A 21,832-nucleotide genomic window follows, 5' to 3' on the forward strand; every position below is an offset into this window, starting at 1 on the left:
ATGGGAGCTGTTACTTCTCGGCTTGACTGCGAATTAGTCTCTAGATGCAAACTGGAAGGCTCTGGTCAGGCCAAGGCTCTAGAGAGGAACCACAGACATCCCCCAGCCCCCGCGCCAAGAGAATGAGAAATGAGGATGCAAGGGTCTTACTGCAGCGTGGGAGGGGAAAAGGCACTAGATAGTGTTCTAGATAGTGTTCAGAGTCAGGGTGGGGAAAAGCGCCCTTCTTCTATTTTTTCTTGTCCCATCCTTATCTGAACTGCAACGGATTGAATCTTATGCCAGGAGACAACCTTGTTACTCGGGTTTCCAGCCCAGTTAGGATTGATTTTAATGCCTCCATTTTGGTTGTTGCTTTGGGATTTCTGAAAAAGTCTAGCTGCGCCAGCCTTTTCCTTAGTTCTCCACACCCCTTTCCCTTTCCCTGAGACCCCGCCTTTTCTCCCAGCCCAAACCACAAAAGGCCGTGCCGGTCCCAGCCCCAGCACGATGCCCCGCCCCCTCCCCGAACGTCGCAGTGCAGCGGGGAAAGGAGGGGGGCCCAGACGAGGACCCGGTTGGGGGGAGTGTAGCTTCATCCTTCCGCTCTTCCGCCAATCGGTGGAATCCTTCTGAGTCAGAAGGGGGTCCAGAGAGTAGACCCAGTCCAAGTAAATTTCCCTTTTTCTGCCACGTCCCAACCATTGACGTGAGCCCCCTCCTTGGGTTCCGATTGGATAGGTGGATTTTTCCCGCAGAGGTCCTTTGAGTCTATTGGTCGGTGCTGTTCGAGGGCGGGGCTTGCCTGTCCTCCTCCTTCGCCTCTACCGCGGCGCTAGGGGCGGGACGCGCCGCGGCCGCCGCCTCTGCTTCCGCCGCCGCCGCCGCCGCCGCCGCCGCTGCCGCCTGTCGCTGCGCGTTCGGCGGGGGAGGAGTCGGAGGCGGAGAAGAAGGCGGTGGTGGCGGCTGGAGGATCGAGCGCTGTTCTCGCTCCGGAGCCGCTGCACGGTTCGGTGAGGGGATTTTTTTTTTTTTTTTTTTTTTTTAAATCTAGCTGGTTCTGATGTCAGGAATGTGAGGGTCGGGGCGAGGAAATTGCTGCCTTTCCCCCCCTCCATTTCTTTAATTTCTCTCCTCGAGAAGGAGCAGGGCCTGTCCCTGCCCGCTGCGCCGGCCATGGTGGGTGGGGTTGATGGCTGTGAGAGGCCTTTTTCGCGTCCTGGGCCCGGTCCAACCCGGACCTGAGGCCGCGCTCGAGTCCGTGGCCGCCGGGCCCGCACCCCCCAGCGAATGGCATCGATTGATCTGGGGGTCTCCACCGGCCGCTGTTCCCCGCTGCCTCTTCTGCTGTCCTTGGTGCCGTGGCCAAGGACCCCGCTGCCTTTCTCCCGACACTGGCGGCTGTATGAGTGTGCCCCCACCAAAGCCCTCCCAGCCGCCCTCTCAGCCCATTTCCAGTCATCCCGCATAGAGCGGAGCCGTCTTACGCCACAGGCCTGCAGCCCCCGTCCCCCGAGAAGCCTTCCGCTGCGGCCGCTCTCTTGGCCGTATTTGCATTTTTTTCCGATTGTCACCGAACCTCGGGCACGCGGACACCCAGTTCAAACCATAGCAGTCGTTCTCCCGATATTAGCACCATTCCATCAGTGCTGGGGCCAGGTAGCGATGTCAGGTCAGAGCACTCCAGTCCATCTGCCTTCAGGTTCGGCCTCCCTCAGATTGACTGCCTGTTAAACATTTTGCGCATATTCAAAATGGTGAGTTGAAAGTCGCCCAGACCAAGTTATAAAAGAAAAAGGGAGGAGGTAAATACCCTTTTTGCAAGGAGGAGGAATCATCTATTTAGGAGATTTCCCTCTCCGGGCATAAAAAAATTTTTGCGTGTGGATGGACGCTGCTTTGAGTCTGGTGGTTCTGTGAAGTTTACGATTTAAAAAAAAAAAAAGGCTTGCTGTATTCTTATTTTTATCATGACCTATTTGGTCAGTTAAACTTCCTTAAAATGGCAGTCACCTGTGCTGAACACTACAGATCATTTGAAGAGTATGTAAATAAATACGAAGATAACAAATAAACGTTTTAACTGGGTTTTTTTTTTTTTGAGAGTTTTTTGTCTCCTAGAATTCATGTCATTTTTATATGAAGTAAGTTTAAGTTTTGAAAATTAACCACAGACATGCAGGCGTGATGGAAAAATTGGAACAATATAGAAAAAGGACTATTAGGTAAAATGTGAACATTTCTCATCCTCCAGTCTTAATTCGGTGTGTAAAGTTAACCATTTACTGAGCATCTTTATAAATGCGTTTTTAAGCACATATATGAAGTTGGATTTTGTGGGGAAGGGGGCGCGGAGGAATACCAAACACATTGGTATATCACTTGTTTCTTTCTCTTGTTTGTATGTCTTGCACATCATTATTTGTTATGTATAGGTCTCTCTGATACTTTATAAAGGTTAAGTAGGATTTCATTAGTTTGAATGAGAGCTATAATTATTTAACCTATTGAAAGACATTTAATTAGTTTTTTTGTTACGAATAATGCTTTATTTGAAGTCAACATTAAATTTGATTAGTTTTAATTACAAACTTTAAATCTTAAAAAAAAATTTTAAAAATTGGAGGAATGTAAGGTGAAAAGTGCAGCTCTCACTTCTCCCTTGTAGTCCTACCTTTATTTTAAAAGTCGACTATTAGGAAAACTTCCTCTGATTATTTCTGGAGCATGGATTCCTGCAAATGGAATTGCTGGGTTAAATGTTATGCATATTTTAAATTTTGATAACCATTTCTCCCTCTTTTCAGAATTATTCTTGACTGTTTCTTATACATTCTCCAGATAAACTTTAGACTCAACTTAGAAGTTTAAAAAAAAAAAATCCTTTGGTTTTTTGAGTGATGTTACATTGAAATTTTAGATTAATTGGGGGTGAACTGACCTGTATGATACTGAGTCTCTCCCCTCATTTCTGTATGCATATATGGTATGTCTTTCGCTTTTATTCACATCTTGCTTTATATTATTGGGTAGAGTTTTATAGCTTGTCCTCCCCCCCCCCCCATATGAATGGCATTCCTTCCTAGTATTCCTAGCTATCTTTTGATTTCCTCTAGTGGATGGAAACTTTCAGTGATATTTTCTCTCTCTCTCTTTCTGGTTATAGGAAAACTTTTGGATTTTTTCTGTTTATCATGTATCTGCTCACTTGAGCTGATAATTATCTGAAAGTATTCACAGCTTTCTGGCTTACTTTTCATATTTTATAACTTAAGTGTTTTCCTCATTGCTTTGGCTAGTATACTTCTATATAATTTTGAAGAATAGCAGTGATAGCTAAAAATGTGTTGTTTCTGACTTTGAGAGAATGCTTCTGATGTTTTAGCATCAGGTATGATGTTTTCTGAAACTTCCTGGTAAATGGAGAATACTAAAATATTTTCTGTTCTTGGCTTTCCAAAATGATTTTTGTTCTCTTTTATTTCTGATGACATTTTTAAAAACTGTCAGTGGATGTTGAATTTTATTGATGTTTTTGATTTTTTAGTGATTATATAAGGGCATCACCAATATTCCCTGGTTAATATTTTCCCAAAGAGCTCCATTTTAAAGACTCAACTTTATAGAGGATAATTTAGATACAATAAAATGTGTGTATTTAAAATACACAATTCAGTATCTTTTGACAGATACGTACATCCTATTACGACCACCACATTCAAGAGTAGAATGTTTTCATTACCACAGTCAAGAATATCTGTCATTCCCAAAAGTTCCCTATGCCATGTACAGTAAGTGACATTTATATCCCTCAGCCCCATGAAATCATTGTCCTCTCTCTCTCTCTCTCTCACTATAATTTGGTTTCATTTGTTCTAGAATTTCATGTACATGGAATTACATGATATGTACTCTTTTGCATTTAGCTTTTCTTCTCTCAGCATGATGTTTTTGAGAATCATACATGCTTTTGTGTGTTTAACCGATTCATAACTTTTTAATTTTGAGTAGTAGTCTGTGGTGTTGATTTAGTGCAATTTGTTGACCATTTCACCCTATTTATAGATATATAGACTGTTTCCATTTGGGGGCCATTATTGTAAAGCTGCTATGAACATTCATTTATGACATTTGGTTTGAAGACAGATTTTTGTTTCTCTTGGGCAAATACCTAGAAATGCATTTGTTGCACTGTATGGAAATGAATGTTTAAATATAAAAACCTGCCACACTGTTTCCTGTTTTACAGTTCTAGTTGCTCTATACCCTCATCAACATTCGGTTATTTCAGTCTTTTTAATTTTAGCCCTCCAATGAGTGTGTAGTAGTATCACGCTGTAATTTTAATTTGCATTTATCTGATGATTAATGACACTGAAAATTTGCTCTTGGTTGTTCGTATGTCTTCCTTTGTGAAGTATCTGTTCAAATCTTTTGCCCATTTTTAAACATTAAGTTGTTTGTTTCATTGAGTTTTAGGAATTCTTTATATATTTTTGTGTAAGTCCTTTGACCTACACAGACTTGTATGTACACAGTGCAGTCTGAGGCTTACCTTTTTGTGTTTCCTAACTTTTCAAATTAGAGGATCTTTTAATTTTGATTACATTCATAAGTGCCCAGCTCTTGAGTTTCAGTTCAGGTTGATATCTCATGGTCATGTGATCCAGCCCCTCACAGGTTCTACATTCAGCTGAGAGTCGGCTGGAGATTCTCTCTCTCCCTCTTCCTCTCACCCTACAACCTGGGCTCCTCTTTCTGTCTCTCTCTCAAATAAAATAAATCTTGAAAAAAAAAATTCGGTTCATCAGCCCTCCTTTGATGGTTTGTGTTTGTGTTCTAAGTTTGGTCAATGCAAAGTTATGCAGCTCTCCTCTTAACGTTTTTATAGTTTTGGCTTTTATGACAAGGTATATCATGCATTTTGGGTTAATTTTTGTATATGGTGTAAGAAGAGTTAAGGCTCATTTTCTCAGTTCCAGCACCATTTGTTAAGAACACTTTTCTTTCCTTACTGAATCAACTTAGTCAAAAATCAATTGACCAAATACAAAGGAGTCTATTTGTGGACTAACCCCTTGATCTTTCCACATATCATTTTGCCAATACCACATTGTCATGATTATGTTGTTGCTTTATAATAAGTCTTAAAATCAGGTAGTGCAAGTCCTTGAACTTTGCTCTTTTTTGGGGGTGGGGAGTATTTACTTTTTTTGTTGTTTTTAAGTTTTTTATTTGAATTCTAGTTAGTTAACATATGGTGTAATAATTAGTTTCAGGTATACAGTACTGTGATTTGACACTTACATACATCACTGGTGCTCATCACAAGTGTACTCCTTAATCCCCATCACCTATTTAACCCATCCCCTCCCCACCTCTCTTCTGGTAGCCATCAGTTTGTTGTCTATATTTAAGAGTTTCTCGGTTTGCTCTCTCTCTTTTTTTTGGTCCCTTTGCTTGTTTGTTTTATTTCTTAAATTCCACATAGGAGTGAGATCATGTGGTATTTGTCTTTCTCTAACTGACTTACTGTTTTTCAAAATCATTCTTGCTATTCTAGTTTCTTTGCTTTTCCATAAAATTTTTTAGAAGTGACTTAGTGGTTTCAGTCTTTCATGATTAGTTATTTCATCAAGTTATTATTATATATTATTATTTTGTATATATTACCATGTTAAGTATACTAGGCCTTTTACCAAGTTAAAGATGTTGTCATTCCATTCCTTAATGTTGGGAATTTTTATGAAGTGGACATTGAATTTTATCATATTTATTGAGATGATCATATGGCTTATCTTCTTTGGTCTGTTAATAAGTTGGATTACATTGCTTTATTTTCAGATGTTAAATCAACTTTGCATTCTTTCGATAAATCTCATATGGCCATAATGTATTATCATATTCATAAATTTGTGGATTTGATTTGCTCAGTTTGTTGAGTACTTTTTTGTATTTATGTTCAGGAAGGTTGCTTTTTCATGTGATTTTTTTTTTTTTTTTTTTTTTGTATTAGGATCATGCTGGTCTTACAGAGTCTTAAAGTGTTTCTTAACATTTTCTGAAAAATTTCAGATGAGTGGTTATTTGTTTCATAAGTCTTAGTTAGAGTTTGCAGGCTAACCCATCTGGGCCCAGAGTTTTCTTTTTGAAAGGTTTTAAAGTATTAATTCAATTACTTAAATAGTTGTAAGATGATTAGGGTTATCTGCTTGAAAGCTTTTGGTTTTTGACTACGTGAATCACTTTTACTCACTATGTGAGTGTTAGTGGCTTTTGTCTTTGAAGGAGTTTGTCTTTCATCTATTCATCTCCAGAGTTGTTTTTTTATTATCCTTTTAGTGTCTGTAGTTACTGTAGTGATGTCTTTTCATTTATTCTTTATGTTGGCCATGTGTCCTCTCTTGTCTTTGTGTCGAGGTTTATCAATTTTACCAAAGATCCATTTTTTTGTTCTATTGCATTTAAAAAAAAAACAACAACTTTTCAGTTTCATTGATTTCTGGTCTTTACTATTTATTTTTGTATGCTTTTGGGTTTAAATCCATTCTGTTAGAATTCTGTAAGGTATAAGCTTGGACCATTGATTTGAGACCTTCTTTTCCTTCTAACAGTGCTTTAGATAGCCACACAAATTTTCTTAGGTTGGTATTTTCTAAGTTCTTATTTATTTATTTTTTTTTAGATTTTATTTATTAAAAAAGAAAAGATTTATTTATTTATTTGACACAGAGAGAGAGCACAAGTAGGGGGAGCAGCAGATAGAGGGAGAGGGAGAAGCAGGCTCGCTGTGGAGCAGGAAGCCTGATACAGGGCTGGATCCCAAGACCCCAGGATCATGATGTGAGCTGAAGGCAGATGCTTAACTGACTGAGCCATCCAGGTACCCAGTATTTTCTAAATTCTTATGTGACTTTCACTTTGACCCAAGATTGTTTGGAAGTATATTGTTTAATTTCCAAATACTTGGTGATTTTGCTTAAAGCTTTTTGTAATTGATTTTTTTGTTTAATTTTTTTGAGGCAGATAACATACTTCGTATAATTTCTTTAAGTTCTTTGAAGTTTGTTTTATGGCCCAGAATATGTAAATGTTTGTAATATTCCATATGTATTTCAAAATAATGTGCATTTTGCTGCTTTTGAGTGGAGTATTCTATAAGTTCTGTATTGCATATTATATATTTTACATTAAGTATTCTGTAATTGTCAGGTCAAGTTGACTGATGGTCCTTATTAGGTTTTATGTTTCCTTACTGAGGTTTTGTTTACTTGTTTTGTTGATCATTGCAAGAAGTGTTGAAGTCTCCAAGTGTAATTGTGGATTTGTCTATTTTTCCTTTTCTAACAATTTTTGCTTCATGAATTTTGAACTGCTTTTGTTATGTGCATATATATTTAGGATTCTTATGTTTTCTTAGTAAATCGATCCCTTTATATAATATGCCTTCTTATTTCTGACTGTATTCCTTCTTCTGCAGTCTGTTTTATCTGATGTTATTTGATATCACCAGTCTATCTTTTGGTTAGTGTTTGCATGATAAATCCTTTTACTTTACATCTATGCCTTTATATTTAAAGTAGTTTTGGTTTTGACAACCAACTTTTTTTTGATCCATCCTGACCAGTCTGGCTTTTTAATTAGGTTGTTCAGATTGTTTATATTTAATGTAATTATTAATGTGATTAGGTATAAATCTATCTTAGTAGTTGTTTTTTAGTTCATCTATCTGCTGAATGTTCTATATTATTAATCTTCATTATTAGCTTGCTACTTACACTTATTTTGCCTCTTTAAAAATTTTATACTGGTTTCTTTATGATTTATATTATACATCTTTAATTCTACTCTATATTCAGGCAATGTTATACAACTTTATAGTTTTAGAGCTCCTCAGCAGTATATTGTCAACTTCTTCTTAACTATTTTTTGCATTATTATTGTCATATATTTTATTTTTCATGTGCCATAAGCTCATAATACCTTGCTACTATGATTGCTTTAGACCTGCTTTGTCCATTATGTCACTAGCCAGTGTGACTATTTAATTTGAATTTAAAATAGTTAATATTAAGTTTAAATTAATTTTCTCTGTGTACTAGCCATTTTGTAAGTGCTTAGTAGCCACCTGTAGGTTTTAGCTTTGAAAATTGAACCACCGGGGCACCTGGGTGGCTCAGTGGGTTAAGCCGCTGCCTTCGGCTCAGGTCTTGATCTTAGGGTCCTGGGATCGAGTCCCGCATCGGGCTCTCTGCTCAGCAGGGAGCCTGCTTCCCTCTCTCTCTCTCTCTGCCTGCCTCTCTGCCTACTTGTGATCTCTGTCAAATAAATAAATAAAATAAAATAAAAAAAGAAATTGAACCACCTAAGAAGGTTTCCATCATCTCAGAAAAAATGAGTGAGTGCTACTTCACACACTTTTTTTTGAAATAATTAAAAAGTAAGGCAAAAATATGTTTTACATTTATCTTCACATTAAGTGCAGATAATTTAGAGTTACACATTTCTTTGTAGAATCAAATGTCTGTTTTCTACTTTTTCTGTAGTTTCAGTCTATTGGTAACAACATCTTTTGGGTTGGCTAAAATGTACTCTTTTTTTTTTCTTGAAGAGTACTTTGCTAGGTATAGAATTCTTTGTTCCCAGTATTTCTTACATTAAAGATGCTGTATATAATCTTTTCTTGATTGCATAGTTTCTGATGAGAAGTCGGTTGTAATTCTTCATTCCTCTGCATCAAAATGTTTCCTTTATTGTTGGGTTTTTATTGCAGGTTGAAAATGATTTGTATTGAGGTGTGCATGTTTTCTTTTTGTAGGGCTTTTTGTGAGTGGTTGCTGAGCTTTTTTTAGGTTTAAGGTTTGATCTCTTAAATCATATTTGGAAATTTCTCTAGATTTTCTCTTCTACTTAGTTCTTCTGCACCACTTACTGTCTCTTCTTGTGAGACTTCCATTGCATAGCTGGTAGTTTTTGATAAAGTCCTACAATTCTTGGAGGCTCTGTTTGTGTCTTCCCCACACTTTTTTTTTCCTTTTTTTTAAATTACTTTGTATTTCAGTTTGGGTAATTTTTCATAACCCCTCTTGAAGTGCATTTGTACTTCCTCCCTCCAGGTCATTTGATGAGCCCATAAAATTTTTTTTGGAGGGGGTATCACTATTAATATGTCTTTTATTTCTTGCAGTTGCATTTCCATCTCTTGAAATCCTTGATCTGTTTTCTAGCTCTATTCCAGAAGCATTTTTTCTTTCTTCTACTTCTCCCCTAACCACAATGGAGAACAGTGATTGGTGTCCTTCTGTCACTGGTGTAAGGTTTTTTCCCCCCTATATGGGTGAAAGGCCCAGGTAGGACTTCATTCTTTTCTTTGTTGGAAGGCAGTATCTTCCTTCCCCTCTGAAAGATACCTCCTTAGTCTTCAGCCTAGTTCCCAATTTTTTCAGCATCCCTGGATAAGAGCCTTTGGTGGGTGCCAACTTTCTATGTTTCTGCAGTTCTCAGAGATTTTGTACTCTAATTCAACCCACACTTTGTCTTTACTTGCCATATAATTACCTGAGATGAGAAAACGTAAAACGCTCTTTAGGGAAGGTAAATTATCCTGATCCTCTAGGAAATAACATTCAACATATAGGAAGGATGCATTTTGTAATTTCAAGGGGAACCATTTAAAGATTGGTACCAAAAGGTACATCAAACAAGCTAATAGGTGAAGTAAAATGGAATAGTTACAAAAAAATTTTTTTTTTGACCGGTACTAAAGTCAAGAAAGGAAGGATAAAGGAACAAAGAACAAATGAGAAAGATGATACTTAAACTCAACTATATTGATAATTACATTAAATGTAAATGGACTGTGCACTTAGTAGCAATACATATATTGTTAGGCCTTATAAATAAGACCCACCTATATTCTGCTTATAAAAAACACTTTAAATGCAAAAATACAAATAAGATGAAAGTAAAAAAGAATTGAGTATTGTCTGCAAACACCAAAGGAAAGCTGATGTGGCTATAATAATCCTGTACAAAATAGATATAGGGCAAGATGTATTATAAGAAATTGAGGACTGTATTATAAGTGGGTCAGTTCATTAAGAAGACATAATAATCCTAACTGTGCGTTCACCTAATAATACAGCTTTTGAATGTAGAAGTTAGCATAAAAGGAAAGATGTATATGTATTCATAGCTGAGATTTTGAATATACATGTAAAGTCACTGATAGAACAGTTACAAAAAATATCAGTAAAGGAATACAATTGAATAATCACTTTGACATAATTGACATTGATAGAACATCATATCTAACAACTGAAAACCATACTTTTTTTTTAAGTGCACTTCTGACATTTGACAAAGTAATTCTTAAAGAATTATCACATTTCAGATTGACATTACATAGTGTATGTTTTCTGATCATTGAGGAATTAATTACGGTTCAGTAATGGAAAAATAACCAGAAAGCTCCAGATGTTTGAAAGTTAAGCAAGACCTTTCTGAATACTGCATTAATCAAAAACAAAGTCACAATAAAAATTAGAAAACATTTAAGTCTGAAAAACAACAAAAATGTTCTATCAGGGGGGCGCCTGGGTGGCTCAGTGGGTTAAAGCCTCTGCCTTCGGCTCAGGTCATGATCTCAGGGTCCTGGGATCGAGCCCCACATTGGGCTCTCTGCTCAGTGGGGAGCCCGCTTCCTCCTCTCTCTCTGCCTGCCTCTCTGCCTGCTCGTGATCTCTGTCTGTCAAATAAATAAATAAAATCTTTAAGAAAAATGTTCTATCAGAACTTATGGAATGAAATTGAAGCAGTACTTTACGAGAACTCTGTAGCTTTCTGTGCATATATTAGTAAAGAAAAAAGGTTAAAAATTACTACTCTAAGCTTGCAACTGAAGGAAACAGCAAATCAAACCCAAAGAAACTAGAAAGATGGAAATAGTATATAGAAAAGTAGAAATTAAGGAGCTACAAATGTTTTATAGTCAGTTTGTTGAGAGGACTTTTTAAAAACAATAAATGTGTAATGAACTGATGAAGGAAAAAATGGGAAAGGACATAAGTTACGAATACCAGGAATGTAAAAGGCATTAATAGAGACCTTTTGGATAGTAAATTGTTAAGAAGAAATTATGAGCAGCTTTATTTTAATATTTGATAAGTTGAATGAAAGATGATAATCTCTGAAAAACACAACTTATCAAAACTGACATGGGAAATGGAAAATGAGTTGACTAATGTCTATTAAACAAGTTGACTTTTTGAAAACTTTTCTATAAAACCCCAGGCCCAGGTGGCTTCACTGGTAAATTGTAAACATTTAAGTAAGATACATTGCCACTTTTACACAAATTCTTCTGAAAAAAAGTATAAACATCACCCACAATACTTTATGATTTTAGTGTAATCTTGATAGGAAAAGCTAACAAAAGCATGAAAAAGGGGGAAATTATAGGCTAGTATTTATCATGAACATAGATACTAAATTAATCCAGTGATATATAGAAAGGATAATATAGATCAGAAACTTGTTCCAGGAATGCAAGGTTGGTTTAATGTTTTTAAAGTTAATCAGTGTAATTCATCTCTTTAACAGAACAATATAGAGAAACAATAGGATCATTTCTGCAGATAAAGAGAAATAATTTGACAAAGTTCAACATCCATTCATGATACAAATCCTCATCATCTTTAGCAAATGAAGAAAATATCCTTTATTTCCTCAAGATAATCAGAAAATGGCAGCACCTGGGTGGCTCAGTTAGTTAAACATCTGCCTTCTGCTCAGGTCATGATCTCAGGGTTCTGGGATGGAGCTCCATATCAGGCTCCCTACTTAGTGGGGAGTCTGCTTCTCCCTCTCCCTCTGCCTCTCCCCTCCCTGTTCATGCGTGTGCACTCTCTCTCTCTCAAATCTTTTTTTTCTTAAAGAGTATCAGAAAACGTACAGTTAACAGCATACTCAATGAAAAGTCTTGTTTCATGTCTAATATCTTTTCTTCTATTCACTGTTATATTGTTATATATGTTATACAAGGCCAGTATGCAAAAATGAATTTTAAGGTGTATACTAGCAACAAAAATGTGTAAAATAAAATTACAAAAGTATCTTTAGAATAGCATTATGTAGGGGCGCCTGGGTGGCTCAGTGGGTTAGGCCTCTGCCTTCTGCTCAGGTCATGATCCCAGGGTCCTGGGATCAAGCCCCGCGTCGGGCTCTCTGCTGGGTGGGGAGCCTGCTTCCCTTCCTCTCTCTCTGCTTGCCTCTCTGCCTACTTGTGATCTCTTTCTGTCAAATGAATAAATAAAATTAAAAAAAAAAAAAGAATAGCATTACGTAGCACCTGAGTGGCTCAGTGGGTTAAGTGTCTGCCTTTGGCAGAAGTCATGATCCCAGGACATCGGGCCCCTTGCTCAGTGGGGTTCTGCTTCTCCCTCTCCCTTTGTCCTCTCTCCCAAGTAAGTAAGTAAGTAAGTAAGTAAAATAACCAAAATATGTGATATCTCTAAGAATAAATATGATAAAAATTGAGGAAAACTTCTCTGACAAAAACGATAGAACAGTGCTCAGAAACATCTTATTTTATTTTTAAAATATTTATTTTAGAGACAAAGAGTGTGGGGGGTGAAGGGGCAGAGGGAGAGAGAATCTCAAGTAGACTCCCTGTGCTGAGCATGGAGCCTGACTCAGGGCTCAGTCTCTCTCAGCCCTTCAATCTTAACTAGAGCCAAAATCAAGAGTCAGATGTTTAATTGACTGAGCCACACAGATGCTCTTAGAGACATCTTAAAATACTTTAATAAATAGAGAAATATTCCATCTTTATGTAGTAGGAAGCTCAATATGGTTACCATGTCAATTTCCCTCATGTTGAACTATGGGTTCAATACAATCTGAAAATTCCAGATTTTTTTTTTTTTTGGTCAAATGGAGTCCAGAATTTATATTAAAATATAAATGTCTCAGATGTCATGACTTATTGTGAACCTATAGTCATTAAAACTATGTGTATTGTGGTGCCTGGGTGGCTCAGTGGGTTAGGCTTCTGCCTTTGGCTTGGATCATGATCTCAGGGTCCTGGGATCGAGCACTACCTCAGGCTCTCTGCTCAGCAGGGAGCCTGCTTCCCCCTCCCACTCCCCCTCTGCCTGCCTCTCTGACTACTTGTGATCTCTCTCTGTGTGTCAGATAAATAAATAAAATCTTTTAAAAAAACAAAAAAAACCCATGTATATTAGAACAAGGTAGATAAAAAGGTCAGTGGAAGAATATGAGTGTCTAGAAATAGCCCTTCATATAAACTGTTCTTGGTTTATGACAAGAGTGCCACGAAATTAAGAAGAGAATGCATTTACTTTTAATAAATTGTGTTACATAAAGTAGATACCCACATGATAATGAAATGAATCTTGATTTATACTTGATGCTATATCTTCAAAAGTTCATTTGCGTTTCATCTTAGATCTAAACGTAAAAGCTAAAATTATGAAGCTTGTAGGAGAAAACCTAGATGAATCTATATCACCTTTGCCAAAATTTCTTAAATAGAACATAAAATTAATAAATTAGACTGTACAATTAAGAATTTCTATTTTTCGGTTGCCTGGGTGGCTCAGATGGTTAAGCATCTACCTTCAACTCAGGTGATCCTGGGGTCTTAGGATCGAGTCCTGCATCAGGCTCCTTGCTCATTGGGGAGCCTGCTTCTCCCTCTGGCTCTCTCTCTCTGTTTCTCATGAATAAATAATAGAATCTTTTTAAAAAAATTCTATTTTTCAATCTATCATTAAGAAAAGAAAAGGCAAGCCACAGACTGTTAGAATAGTTGGGATAAATAAGTCAGGTAAAGGACTTGTATCAAGAAAATACACATAAATTACAAGTCAAAAAAAAGGCACACAGCTCAGTTTTTAAAAACATGCCGAAAAGTGACCAGATTGTTTACAAAAGAAGGTATACAAAAGGCAGTGTACACAGGTAAAGTTGCTCTATGTTATTATTCATCAAGGAAATGTCATCATCACACACCTACCAGAATGGCCCCTGTTAGAGATTCACAATAACAAGGGTTGCTAAAGATACAAAGCAACTGATACTACTATATGTTGCTAGTGAGGACTACTTTGGAAAACTGGTAACAACTGTTACAGTTAAGCATGGCTGTGTGTACTGTGACCCAGTAATTCCAGGTTATACTACCCAAGAAAGGTAAAAAATGTGTATAAGAATATTTATAACAACATAAATGAATCCCAGAAACATTGTGTTGAGCAAAAGTAGACAGACCACAAAAGAGTTCATACTGTATGATTCCACTTGTGTAGTTTAAAACAGGAAAAACTAATCTAGAGTAGAAGTCCAGAAAGTGGTTGCCTGTGGTTTGAGAGAAGTTTAATCAGTTGGAAGGGGTGAGAGAGAATCTTCTGAAATGATGGTAATGTTTTATATCTTGATGTAGGTGGTAGTTATTTGGATATATGATATAGGAAGAAATTCATTGAACTATATAATGCATGCTGAAGAATTTTGTACTTTTTAAAAAATAGTTCTTCAACAATGATTGCAGAGAAAAGGAAAATACTTGAAAAGATTTTATCATGAAAATTTCTAAACAAATTTCTGTGGAGTACAAGGAAACCACATTTATACAACAACTTGCATCAACATTTTGCCATGCTTGTTTCTTCGTTTCTCCAAACCCACTCATATAAGCTCTTTTTTTTTTTTTTTGTAGTTAAAACACATCCAAGTGTCTAAATATCATAGGTATATTAATTTGTTTTGGACACATTTTGTGAATTTTTATCATCATGTCAAGTTTGCTACATTTAATATGCACAACATTGAATTTTCTATTTTTCTTTTTTCCTGTACTTTTTTTTTTTCCGTTTCTTGGCTTATTGACATGGAAATAATTCTAAGCTGTTTCTTTATTTGGAACTGATTTGACTTGGCATCCCAGAGGAGGGTGGGTTGAGCAGGGCCCTTATTAGGTCACATTTAAATCAGATCTTCCTATCTAAATGAGAGGTAAATTTGAGGAATAGCTTTCATCCTGTTTGTTTGTTTTTTTTTAATGGATTGGTATTTTATTCTTCCATCTCAATTTGTCTTTGACTTTAATCTTTTTTTTCCCCTTTGCCAGTTATATTTGCAGTAAACCATAAAAAGTCCTTATTGTTCTACTGTGTTGGCTATATGCCTATTTAATTCTTCACAGATTTCTCTCTATGGATATTCATTTAAAAATAGCATTTTGTAGCAGTTATTTCTTTCTTTTAAAGCTTTATTTATTTGAGAGCAAGAGAGCGCTCACATGAGAGAATGAGAGAGCATGAGAGTGTGCAGAACCGTGGGGGGCCAGCAGGAGAGGGAGAAGCAGATTCCCTGCTTAGTGGGGAGCTCGACATGAAGCTCCATCCCAGAACCCTGAGATCAAGACCTGAGCCCAAGGCAGACCCTTAATTAACTGAGCCATTTAGGTGCTCATTTGCATAAAACTTCTTAAAACAATTTTTAAACAATTTTTAAAACCATTTTTGATGAGATATAGGCTTTTCCATAACAAGTTGGAAATACAGTTTTTTAATCTACTTAAATATAAAAATTTTGGATTATCTAAAGGTCTGTTTCCAATTACATATATTTTATGTTTTTTAGTGGAATTTTCACTGTATCCGTACTGAGTTTATTAAAGCTTTTACAGTAATTGACAAAAAAGTCACGAAAATTGGTATTTAAGTAAGCTTACTAGCCTTTTATCAGATTATCTCCTTGTGTTAGTAGGGATAGTAAATCCATTTGATCTCAGAAGTTTAACAGTTGTACTTTTAAAATTTCTCTCTGAATTATCTATTGTCATTTCTACAGTTGTTCATTTACAGAATCTAGTAGTCATATCCCGAAAGTTTTCTTGTGTGTCAGCTTGTAACTTCGAAGTCTAGTGGCTGATAGTACATTATTTGATTTTCTACAATTGAGTCTTCTTGTTTGTTGCAATATATAGGAATAATATCACCTTAGTCCTTAATTATTGTGTATCTGCTAGTTACATTTAGTAGAATATTTTGCAGTTGCCACACCTGTGTACAAGCAACCTTTTGTGCTTGTGCCTAGAAGATACGAAAAATCTAGAGAAAAATTAAAAAATATGTAAGTATGAGAAATAGTTTAAGTGTAAGCTAAGATTGTTATTCAAAGTAGATACTTTATTAATCTCTTGGAATGTTTACTTTGCTTTAGCAGCTAAAAATAGAAAGATGAGATAATATTAGTAAACTAAGTTAAGGTGCCTCTGAGTGGGTCATTCAGTTTAGGGGTCTGCCTTCAGCTCAGGTCATGATCTTGGGGTCTTGGGATCAAGCCCTGTGTTGGCCTCTCTGCTCAGCAGTGAGTCAGCTTCTTCCTCTCCCTTTGTGATCTCTCTTGCTCTTGCTCTCTCTCAAATAAATAAAATCTTTAAATTAAGTTAAAATGTAATTGGTTCCATCATATACAAAACAGATTTCTGGCAATACTTGTTATAGTTTGTCATAAACTCATTTTGTCATAAAGTTTGTATTATTGAATTTATAACTCAAGTTTGATAATAATTAACCAAAATTTTGTATGACTAATATTTTACTGAAAGGAAATGCAGACTATGATGTAATTTTAGAAGTTTGTTTTATGAGGAATTTTAAGAAACATTTTTAGGGCATTTTGTAGGCATTTTTTTTTAAATTTTATTTATTTTATTATTTGACAGAGAGAGAGATCACAAGTAGGCAGAGAGGCAGGCAGAGACAGAGGGGGAAGCAGGCTCCCTGCTGAGCAGAGAGCCCGATGTGGGGCTCGATCCCAGGACCCTGAGATCATGACCTGAGCCGAAGGCAGCAGCTTAATCCACTGAGCCACCCAGGCGCCCCTGTAGGTATTTTTATAAAGGCAAATATGAGAGAATGTAAAACAGATATTCCAGTGGGCTCGGAAGAGTAATCAGGACTTTGCCTTTCAAATAGTTGGATTAAATTATATTTGTTTATCAACTTACTTTTCTATTTCTAGGAAAGATAGCTGGACAGTGAGTTATTTATAGGCAGCCTGCTAACTGAGAGAAAGTAGTTGCAAATTATATATGTGATAAAGGGTTAATACCCAAAATATATTAGGAATCATGCAACTTAATAGCAAAAAACCAATCCAGTTAGAAAATGGGCAGAGCATATGAGCAGACATTTTTCTAAAGACAACATACAGAGGCATCTGGGTGGCTCAGCAGGTTAAGCCTCTGCCTTTGGCTCAGGTCATGATCTCAAGGACCTAGGATCAAGCCCCACAACAGGCTCTATGCTCAACGGGGAGCCTGCTTCACCCGTCTCTCTCTGCCTGCCTTTCTTGCCTACTTGTGATCTCTCTGTCAAATAAGTAAATAAAATCTAAAGACAACATACAGATGGGCAGCAGGTATATGAAAAGATGCTCAGTGTCATTAATCATCAGAGACAGGCAAATCAAAAAATGAGATATTAACTCTCATCTGTTAGAACGGCTTTTATCAACAAGAAAAGAAGTAACAAGTGTTGGCGGGGATATGAAAAGAAAACAAACAAACAAACAAAAAACCCTGTGCACTCTTGAGGAGATTGTAAACTGATGCAGCCACTATGGGAGACAGAATGGAGGTTCCTCAAAAAATTAAAAGTAGAACTACCATATGATCCAGCGGTTCTACTTCTGGGTGTTTATCTGAAGAAAACAGAAATACTAACTTGAAAAGATAACTACACCCCTATATTCTTTGTAGCATTATTTATAATGGCCAACGTATGGAAACAACCTAAGTGTCTGTTGTTTGGTGAATGAATAAAGAAGATGTGGCATAAAGTCAGGGAATGCAGAGGTTTGCTGGCATTCACCAGAAGCTAGAAGTGAGAAAGGATTCTCTTCTAGAGCCTTTGGGGGAAATATGGCCCTATTGACACCTTGATTCTGGACCTTTAATTTCCAGAACTGTGAGAGAATTTTTTAAGGAAAGAAAGACAAGAAGAAGGGATTGTCCTAGGGAAGGAAAAAGTTGCAGTGTGTGTGTGTGTACACATACAATGGAGTATTATTCAGCCATGAAAAAAGAATGAAATCCTGCCATTTGCAACAATATGGGTGGACCTTGAGGGTATTATACTAACTGAAATAAGCCAGACAGAGAAAGACAAATACTGTTATGACCTCATATGTGGAATCAGTAAAAGCTCATAGATACAGAGACCAGATAGGTGGTTGCCAGAGGTGGGAGTGGGAGGCAGGCAAAATGGGTGAAGAGGGGCAAAAGGTACAAACTTCCAGTTACAAAGTAAGTCAGTCATGGGAATTCACATACATTGTGGTGTCTATAGGTAATAATACCATATCATATATTTGAAGGTTGCTACAATAAATCTTAAAAGTTTAAGAAAAAAATTTGTTACTATTTATGGTGATAGATGTTAACTAGATGGATGTTACTTTGATGATCATTTAGCACTCTATACAAATACCATATCATTATGTTGTATACTCAGTACTAATATGCCAGTTACACCTCTGTTTGTTTTTTGTTCTTTGTTTTTTTTTTTTTTGTTTTTTTGGTTTTTTTTTTTTTTTTTTTGAGTTTTTTTTTGCTCCAAACAAATATGTCACAGGGGTATAGATCCAAGCTTTTAGTTGAAACTCTTCTGGAAGTTCAGCGGATTTCTCCTTTCCTTTGCCTAAAACTTCACTTAAATCAGCCAGATTTAAATTCTAAAAGTAAGTGTTCCTGATGCAGTAGGTATGTAGTGAATATCTGTTAGAGGAAAGGTACAATATAGGAGCTAAGCAGCAGGTCTGACATTGCCCGCCAGCAGAACACCAGTATAATTCATTTTGGTACTGTCAATCCTAGTATGGCACTACCTATGCTGCGAATAAGCAGATCTTTTTTAAAAGGGAGAAAATATGCTTTCATGAGTTGGGGGGTAGGAAATCTTTGTTCTAATATTAAGTAGAAGTATAAGAAAAAATCAGTATCTTAGTGCATGTAATTTAAATTATTTGTGTTTATTATTTATTGCAGGATAATTTGTTATGCTTCAATAGAACTAATAGCTGGGAACATTTATTATATCTCATAGTTTCTGAGTCAGAAATTCAGGAGTAGCCTGTCTGGGTGGTCTCAAGGTCTCTCAGGAGGTTGCAGTCAAGGTATAGGTTGGGACTTCATCTGAAGACTTGATTGGGACTTACTGAAGGTGCTGCTTCCTGGGTGATTGATTCACATGGCTGTTACCAGAAGACGTGAGTTCCTTCTGGCTCTTGGCAGAAACTGCCAGTTCCTCAACATGTGGACCTTAGGATTGCTTGAACGATCTCCTGTGTAACAGCTTGCTTCTCCCAGAGAGAGTGAGCTGAGAGACAGCAAGAAGGAAGCCGCAATGACTTTTATGCCCTCATCTTGTACATTATACATGGTCTTCAGTAGAAACAAGTTGCTAAATACAGCCCACACTGAAGAGGTGCAGATTCAGCTTTGCTTTTTGAAGAAGTGTCAAAGAATTTGTAGATCAGAATTGTTTGTTCATTCATTCATCCTTTTGTTCAAGACATTTGAATTCATACTGTGTTAGACTATGTGTTAGAACCAGTGCATTTAATAGATTGCATTAATAGTGCATCTAAGTAAGAAGAAAAAAGCAAGGTCTATGTCTTTAAAATCACTACTCTTTATTTATTTTCTTTAAAGATTTTTTTTTTTTTTGTATTTGACACAGAGAGAGATCACAAGTAAGCAGAGCAGCAGGCAGATAAAGAGGGGGAAGCAGGCTCCCCGCTGAGCAGAGAGCCCAATGTGGGGCTTGATCCCAGGACCCTGAGATCATGACCTGAGTCGAAGGCAGAGGTCCAACCCACTGAGCTACTCAGGAGCCCCTAAAATCACTACTCTTTAAATTCTGCTGTAGGAGGTGTGTATCCCATAATCATGCTTTCCCTTGTATTCTTTTGAAGGTTGTTTTTATTGTCTCTCTGTAGCTGCTGGCATATTTTTCCTAGTCAAAATGATAAAGTGATGACTTCCAGGTTAATAAGATCTAGAATTAATACTTTGCTGATTCACTCTTTTAATTCTTAGACAGCAGCATATTTATATAGTTACTTGATGACAGTTCATAAGAAAGAAATATATGAAAGTCCCAAAGCATTTGAATTGAATAATTGAATCATATGTTACTTATTACATGACTACTACAAAGAGCAAGAGACTAATTCAGCAAAGCAAACATCTCTTCAGAAAGAACTGGGACTGAATGTTTCTGATATACTTGAGATACAAGTTTGGGACTGATGAATTAACTATTTTAATCTTGACACACTACTGTGGTTTTTATTTCTTGCTCTTCATCCTCTCTCCTCCCTGTTCTGCTTTTTTTTTTTTTTAAATTTTCACACTTTTTTATTTGGAAATGAGATAACATTGTTACAGATACCTGACTAGAGCTGGGTTTGGTGAAATAAAAATAATTAGTATTTACAGAGGGATTCCATTCTACATTTTATTCATAAGGCATGAACTACTTTTGAAAAGAATAAAAGCAGCAGAGAACAAGAAAGTATAAGACATTTAGAAGATTATTACAGAGAATACTGGAAGTAAAAGTAGATGAAGTTTACCAGCTCACAGAGTGAAGATGAGAAAGAAAAGTTTGCAGACAAAGGATTAATCTATGTAGGCAAAATACAGAGAAAATACGAATTTTGAAAAAGGACATCTTTGAGACAAACTGACACAGGTCTTTAAAACAGCCCAATTAGGGCCATGTAGGAGAAATTTTAAAATGGCCTGCCCCTTAAAAAGTCCTTGTGGCATTATAGAATATCATTTATTAAGAGGATAACCTAAATATTCCAGGGAGAAAAATTAGTTTACATAGGAGAAATAAATTGGCAGAATGGGATGCCATATTCCAACATGTTGGAATGTTGGAATGTTGGATGTTGGAAAACAATGTGTCTCAGAGTTTGGAGAAAGTGGTTTTGGGCCATACCTAAAGTATGAGGGAGGGATGAAATGTTTTCAGGCATGTGACCCAGAGTTTACCTTCTTTTTTTTTTTTTTTTAAGATTTTATTTATTTATTCGACAGAGAGAGATCACAAGTAGACAGAGAGGCAGGCAGAGAGAGAGAGGGAAGCAGGCTCCCTGCTGAGCAGAGAGCCCGATGCGGGACTCAATCCCAGGACCCTGAGATCATGACCTGAGCCGAAGGCAGCGGCTTAACCCACTGAGCCACCCAGGCGCCCCAGAGTTTACCTTCTTATGTAAAATTTCTGAAACAGTTACTCGATCTTCTAGTAAAGACAGACAACACACGCACATGAGGACATGGGATTCAAATCAGAGGACTTAACTCAGAAGTACAATCACAAGATATCAGAGCCAGGGTCATGGGCCTTGAAAACAAGTAGACTTGTTTTCAAAAGTATAGACGAGGATGTTGGAGGGCTCAGAAGAGAGTATCTTTAGGAAGCAGGTGGAATCACATTAAAGACATTTTTTAAGGGGTGCCTGGGTGGCTTAGTTGGTTAAGTGTCCAGCAAGGTTAAGTATCCTTGATCTCAGCCCAGGTCTTGATCTCCGGGTCTTGAGTTAAAGCTCTGCTTTGGACTCCATGTAGGGTGTGGCACTTCTTTAAAAACAAAACAAACTCTCTTACTCAAACAATGGTTTTCAGTTCTTTGTACTCTTTCCAGTTGCAGCTCCTTTTCTCTCACTATCTCTTCATAGCATTCTGCTCAGTCTTTTACATCCACCATTCTACCAAAGGTGCCCTTGTCAGGATCTTCAGTATCCTCCA

The 21,832-nt window shown here is 36.9% G+C and overlaps 1 protein-coding gene across 5 annotated transcripts in view; it reads left to right on the top strand.

Moving 5' to 3' along the window:
• The first annotated feature begins 890 nt into the window (after nt 1-890).
• PJA2 (praja ring finger ubiquitin ligase 2) overlaps nt 891-21,832 on the top strand; it is a 74,151-nt gene continuing 53,209 nt past the window's right edge. For 2 of the 5 annotated variants that reach the window (XM_032335583.1, XM_032335587.1), the window contains exon 1: nt 891-992. The gene's annotated coding sequence lies outside the window, so the exon portion shown is untranslated. Of the gene's footprint in view, nt 993-1,647; nt 1,737-19,924; nt 19,944-21,832 lie in introns of those variants that run through there. The other 3 variants (XM_032335584.1, XM_032335585.1, XM_032335586.1) reach the window with 3 other exon arrangements.

The sequence above is a fragment of the Mustela erminea genome, chromosome 3, assembly GCF_009829155.1.
Source record: "Mustela erminea isolate mMusErm1 chromosome 3, mMusErm1.Pri, whole genome shotgun sequence".
NCBI classification, from domain to species: Eukaryota; Metazoa; Chordata; class Mammalia; order Carnivora; family Mustelidae; genus Mustela; species Mustela erminea.